This window comes from Triticum aestivum, chromosome 7D, assembly GCF_018294505.1.
Source record: "Triticum aestivum cultivar Chinese Spring chromosome 7D, IWGSC CS RefSeq v2.1, whole genome shotgun sequence".
Taxonomy (NCBI): Eukaryota; Viridiplantae; Streptophyta; class Magnoliopsida; order Poales; family Poaceae; genus Triticum; species Triticum aestivum.
In genome coordinates this window covers 286649799-286656844 of record NC_057814.1, presented here as the reverse complement: position 1 = coordinate 286656844, position 7046 = coordinate 286649799, and positions in this window count along the sequence as shown.

Here is a 7046-nt window from a genome sequence, read left to right as displayed (position 1 = left end):
AGTCGTAACGTTTTCACTGTGAGGTGGGGCTGCAGTTGAGCAAACCGACCAACGTCAAATCCCCACCCTGCCCACCGCGCGTCGGCTGAGTTTAGAATTAGAAGAGAGAAACGAGGGAGAAGAGCTATTTATAGCACAGACGTTGTTGTCAGATGGGACTCGTGTTGATAGAATAGGAGTACTGAGCACGCATACCTCTTTTTTTGAGGGAAAAAGTAGTCGTATGTCTAGTACCACTAGTTGGGTGCGTGCGACCTATACCTGTCATCACTTTAGGTCTCCTTTTTGAACCGCAGCTACGCTTCACAGTACATATTTTTTCACGCATTTATCCTCCTATATGTATTCCTAGGTTATTTCCACATGCTCCCTTTCGCCGACATGTGGGACATAGAGCATCTGGGTCATAGTGCATGCACGACTCAGAGCATATGCCGGGGTACTTTACATTTCAGAGCTCACGAGTTACATGCAAACCCCCCGCAGAAGAATAAATAAATAAATGAATTATTACATGAAACCCGATTATTTTCATAGAAACTGGAGCACGTTCATTAAATTTTGGACATAACATGTTTATAAAACACGACCGGACCTAAACCAGTCTAAGGGCCTCTTTGATTCGAAGGATACTGAAAACACAGGAATGGGGAAAGTATGATGGCAATGAACCAAGATGAGGAGAACTCTAACTTAGTTAGAGTTAGAGTTAGATTCTAACCCTGAACTAACCCTGAACTAACTCTAACCAAAGAGATGTATGGATCACTACAAAAAAATGACACATCCGTGACATTTTGGGCCGAACGATTTTTTTCTGTCATACTTATGACACTTCTATGACGATAATTGTGAAAAAACCCGGTATCATCATAGATGTGGTGGGCTCCTACTTCTATGACAAAAAATCATGACAGAAAATGGGCTTTTCGTCCTGGGCGGGCCGGAGACGCAGGTGAATGACATTCTTTGGGCCGTCCATGACGGAAAAAACCATGGTAGAAGAAAGGGCTAGGAAAATATCGAGGTGTTCCCGGTTACGGTGGGTGGTCGGGGCCGAGCGATGCGCATTTTTCTCGTACATGCACACGCGTGGGTGCGAGGCGTAGGGCTCTAACTGAACCCAAGCGAGGCGTTCGCCTACTGAACCCGAGCGATTGCACTGTAGGCTACGCGTTACTGAACCCGATCGAGCGATTCCTTCGCTACTGCTGCTAACTGAAGCCGATCAATGCTGCCTCTGGATGAACAGTGAGCGTTGCTGGGGGGTTTGGATGAACAGTTCTCGGTGGGGGTGGATGAACAGGACCCCGTGGTGTTGCCTCTGGATAAATAGGACCCCGATCGATCGAGCCGGTTTGGGCTGGATGAACAGGACCCTGTGGAGGGCTGGATGAACAGGACCACCCCGTGGAGGGCTGGATGAACAGTAGATGGTGGAGGGCTGGATGAATAGTAGCCCGTGGAGGGGTGGTGGAACAGGAGCCCGTGGAGAGGGCTGGTTGAACAGTAGCTGGTGTAGTAGCACGCGGTGGAGGCTGGATAAATAGGAGCCCGTGGATGAACAGTCGCAGGTGGAGGCTGGAGGGGGTCGACGGTGGAGATGAACAGTATCCCGTGGAGACCCGTTTTGCGGTACGCCACACCCCTCCCGATGAATAGGACCCCCGTTTTGACCTAGCGCTCCAACACAAGTCCGTTTCCTCCGTTTTGCGGTACGCCACACCCCTCCCGATGAACAGGACCCCCGTTTCGACCATAGGATGTCCATTTCCTCTGTTTTGCGGTACGCCAGACCCCTCCCGATGAACAGGATCCCGTTTCGAACATGGCCGGTCGAACACAAGGCCGTTTCCTCCGTTCTACGGTACGCCAGGCCTCGTTTCCATTTGCTGTTCCGTCCAAGCCGGTTGGCTCCCACGCGTTCCGTTGCCTCTCGATGAACATGACGCATTCCGTTGCCTCCCCATGAACACGACGACGACCCAGTTTCTCCGTTCCGACCCAGCATGAGTAGGCGTTCGAGACCCCGCCCGTATGTATGTACGTCGCCATATTTTCTTTCTTGCACACTGGCCGCTGTACGTACGTGTACATGCTACATGCGCGCCTCTACTACGACACGTGCGTGCTCTACATCGACCAGCATGTACGTACACGTTCGTGACCAGAATGACAATGCTACGTACGCTTCGAACGGGTGGGTCCCGACTGTCAGGCACTTCCTTGCGTGCGAAGATGTAGCTGGTGGGTCCCAGCAGTCAGGGGGCGAATCATTTTTTTGCCCGTAATATGGACGCACTTCCTTGCATGCGAAGATGTAGCTGGTGGGTCCGAGCAGTCAGGGGGCGAATCAATTTTTTTGCCCGTAATATGGGTGCACTTCCTTGCGTGCAAAGATGTAGCTGGTGGGTCCCAGCAGTCAGGGGGAGAAAACATTATTTTTCAAGGCAAAAAGGATGCAGTTGCATGCATGCGTCCATGGGCGTGGTGCGTCCCCACTGTCAGCCTCTCATGTACAATCATTGGAACGGTTGTTGACCACGTTGACCACACTGTGCTGAGCGCACCAAGGCCGGTGGACGATGGTGAGGTCCCTGACTAGAACGACCTGGAGATGGGGAAGACGCGGCATTGGAGTCGCAGATGGAGAGGAGTGGGAAACTTGACTGGTTCGGGTGCGCGGCAGCACTGCCGCGGTGCCGCCCACGGGAGACACAAGCAAGAACAGAGGTTGAAGAAGGAGCACGGCTGTTGGATTAACATCCAACGGTCCAGCTGCTAGAATCATTTGTTGATTAAGTTGACAAAGCCCTGCGTACATGTCCGCTTAGTAGGCCCACAAGTCAGCCACCAAACCTGATGGGTCCCAGCTGTCAATGGGAGGAATATTTTTTCGCATAACAAGGAAGCACTTCCTTCCATGCGAAGATACAACCGGTGGGTCCCAGCTGTCAGGGGGAGAAAACAGCTTAATAAGGAGGAACTTTCCTTACGTGCGACCATGGACCTCGTGGGTCCCAGCCGTCAGGTTCTCCACGTACAGTCCTCTTCCGATGACTCTCGTATGTTAACCACGCCACGCCGAGCGCCCCGAGGCAGTGGACGACGGCGAGGTCCCAGACTTGAACGACCTGGAGATGGGGAAGACGCGGCAGTGGATTCACAGACGGAGAGGAGTGGGAAACTTGAATGGTTCGGGTGCAGGGTGGGCCTACACTCGGCAGAGAATAACAGGAGGTGTGGAGTGGAGGGATGGCCTGGCCGTCGGCGGGGTAGTGTTTCACTGAGGCGTTCAAAACAACGCCGCTGGACGCCGGAGGCTGGAGCAGGCGGTCCCGGCAGCGCTGGGGGAAGAAGATGAGAGATTGAAGAAGAATGCCGGCCGTTGGATGTAAATCCAACGCCTTCTTAGGCTTCGACCTATTGGCTCATATGTCAACCAGTCCATTTGGTGGGCTGGGTGAAACACTGATGTAGCATCTATGCAGCCCGTTTATATATATGGTAGAATTTAAAGCCCATTTGCATTTTTCTCGAAATCCGCAGACTTGCTGGGCTGGGTGAAAATATCATGTTGGGCTAGACGGAGAAATGTTATAAAAACATAAACACATGATTGCACGTCTATTACTGCATTGGTCAATAAAATCTTTGCAAGCTTATGTACAAAATCACTAGGAGTTAACTTGCCAAGTTATATATAAACAATTATTATTATTATTTTGTAAGAACTTTCAACTTACGAAATAAAATATCATTTTAATTTGATGAGTTAATAGTACGCGGGGTATTATTATTTTTTAGGCTAGACATGGGACAGTTGAGTTGGTTCTAGGGAAAAGTACTGGAAGAAAACTTAGTTTACATCAAAAAAGAAAGTCGGAGAAAATTCAAATATAGGATTAATGAAAACGAAAAATAAAGGAAGTGGGAAGGTCTATAAAATGGTTGGACGAACGACAGGTTTAACAGAAACTTATGTTGTTTCTAATATATATATGTAATAAAATAAGATATAAATATAGGTTCAGTTTTGCATTCTTATAGAAAACATAGGTTCAGTTTTGCATTCTTATAGAAAAATAGAACTGAGCTGTGCGTCGTCTTGAAAAAGTAACATAACTTGGGCTGCTGATGTTATAGACAAGCTAGGTTGGGAGGCCCAGAGGCCGCTCGATACCTGCTGGATCCAAAAAATGTTGAAACATGTCGTGGGCTGCCCACGTTAAACAACAAAACCTAAGCCAAGGACCTGGTGGGCCAGAGGCTGTCAGCCTCTCGACGAACAGTTGTCTCCCGATTCCTCTTGTTTTGCTGACCATGTTGGGAATGACAGACGGCGGTGCCGCGGCTAGAGCACCAAGGCGGAGGACGACGTCGAGACCTCGGACCGAACGAAGCGGAGCGGGGGAAGACGCAGTCGGAGGGGAGTACGAGGGTTGACTTGTTCGGGTGCAGGGTGGGCCGGTGGAGCTGCCGCCGCCGAACAATGTGTGGTAGTAGAGGGATGGCTAGGCCAACGCCATAGGCTATGATGGCCAGCCGCTGTATAGGAAGAGGACGAAAGATTGAATAAAATAAAGAAATAGAAATGGATAGGTGGTTGGTCCATTATGTCTGTGTACGAGACCTGCTGGGTCCACCTGAGGAGGGGAATATGTTGCGAGGAAGGATATTCAAAGCACGACAGCCGAGTGAACTAGTTTTATTTTAATGGACAAGTGAACTAGTTACATACATAAGCAAATAGCCACTAAAAAAAGCAAACAGGTGAATGGGTTCTTCAAAGAAATATTTTGGACAAAACAGATAATTACGACACATAGGCTAATGCATGAAACACTCAGATGATAAAGGTGCTTATAAACAGATAAAGTACAACATCTATACCTTCTTGGCACGCTTGATCATGACGCTGCGGCTGTCCGTGTACTCGTCGGTTACGGGAAGCAGACACGCCCTCATGTCCAAGATCTGCCTGTACATGTCGTAGCATGCGTATGCGTCCTTGGCCGCGTAGGTTATGTAGGCTAGATTCACAGGTACCTCCCACGTGTTTAGGTCCTTGGTATCGTTGTCTTCTTTCATGTTGGCGTATCAGGGGTCGATGATGGTCAAGGCGAGGTCAACCACGGAGTCCTTCTCCTGCCCGTTGCTGATGATCTTGTATTGCTTCTGGATGTCGACAAGCTTGTTGCACCAGATGGCCGAATCCTCGTGTTCTTCCTTCTCTCTACCGTAGCGAATGTGCAGTCGGCGCTGCCGATGAAACGGGCGAATGCTCCAGAACCTCTGATGGCCCTACAGAAGAGGTAGATGAGAACCTTGTCCCGCACACAAACCAGGGCGACAGCGATCCGCTGGTCCCTGTCAGGAGACGAATGGATGGGCACAAGGTCTATTCCTACAACCTTGTGCTTTCTCGTCCTGTAGGTACTGCTTGAACTCGGCGAGGCAGAGGTTCACCGAGTTCGGGTCATTGGTGTACATCACATTCAACTTGGTGCAGCCAGAGGACTGAACAGCAAACTCAAAGGGGAACTCCTTGCTGAAGTCCATATCCAGCAGGCTCACCCCTCGGATCGCCATTGGAGTCTCTTCAAGTGAACGAGTGGGTAGGCGGCGGCAGCAGTTCGTTTTTCATATCCTAGGGAACTGGATTCAACAGTAAACCGAGTGTGTACAGGCGACAACAGTTACTACCCCTCCCTCGTCCGCTGCACGCCCGGCAGAAAATGCACCCTCGGTGCATTCAAACGCCTCCATTAAGAAACCTACTCCGGCCACACGGCGGTTCACGAGTGAGTCTGTATTGGTACTGTAATAACATGAGTTAGTGGTCACTTTCTTAAATTTAATTAGCTTTAATAGAAACTTATACTTAAAACAAGCAATGCATTGGCTCGTTCTACAGTGCCACAGGATCAACATGCACAACAATTAGAATTATTATTCTCGGGAAGCACACGATTAGCACATTTGTCGCACTTTCACACAGATAATACTACCAAGTTTGAACTGTTTGTTATGGTTGTTGTCCTCTACATCATCATGCCGTGTTTCCCAGCTTGCAAGATTCAGAACCAACAAATAAGATCCAAATAATAAGTACAACAAAGATGCCTACACATCTCATTAATTCCCAGCTTGCAAGATTCAGAACCAACAAATAAGATCCAAATAATATGTACAACAAAGATGCCTACACATCTCATTGATTCCCAGCTTGCAAGATTCAGAACGAACAAATAAGATTCAAATAATAAGTACAACAAAGATGCCTACACATCTCATTGTTTCCCAGCTTGCAAGATTCAGAACCAACCCATTAGAGCCTTTTAATAAAGTGAATATCGGGATTAAATCCATCTTGGCTAGCCATGTCATACAATCGAAGAACTTGGAGAATGCTCTTGACCGTGACAACAACTGTAGTTGAGTATTCCTGTTTGCACAACACAAATAAGAAGAGCATGCTTACTATAATAATGGCATTCCTTGAACTCAACCTGCAGCTCCACTCGGATGAGGCCAGCCTGGAGTTCCATGGTTCAATTCATGCGCCTTTTTCTGTAGTTCACCTGAAATGAAGCAAACATTGCAACATTCAGCTAGCAGAAGTACTTGCTCTCGTGAGCTGGCAGGTTCTTCTTTAGTAGTTGCACTAAAATTGAGGAACATTAAGGTTGGTTGTTGTAACATCCCAAATTTTCAATTTGGAATGTTATACATTAGATCATCATCCATATCATATTTTATTGCATTTTGATTTGCGATCCTAGAAATTTCACGCAACTCAAGGACCCACGGAGAGAGTTGGGTATTTCGTTATTTTCATATTTGGGTTTTCCCAAATTTTGAAAATAGGATCAGTTGTTTTAATTATTTTTCTCTCCGAAAATATTTCATATCAAAATATATGAGAGGGGATAAAATGACTTCTCCACAAATAATGAAATATTGGAGCAAAAATATTAAAAACAAATATTTGATTTTATTTGATTTTATTCGAATTAGGAAAAATACGCGTTTTTCAAAATTGC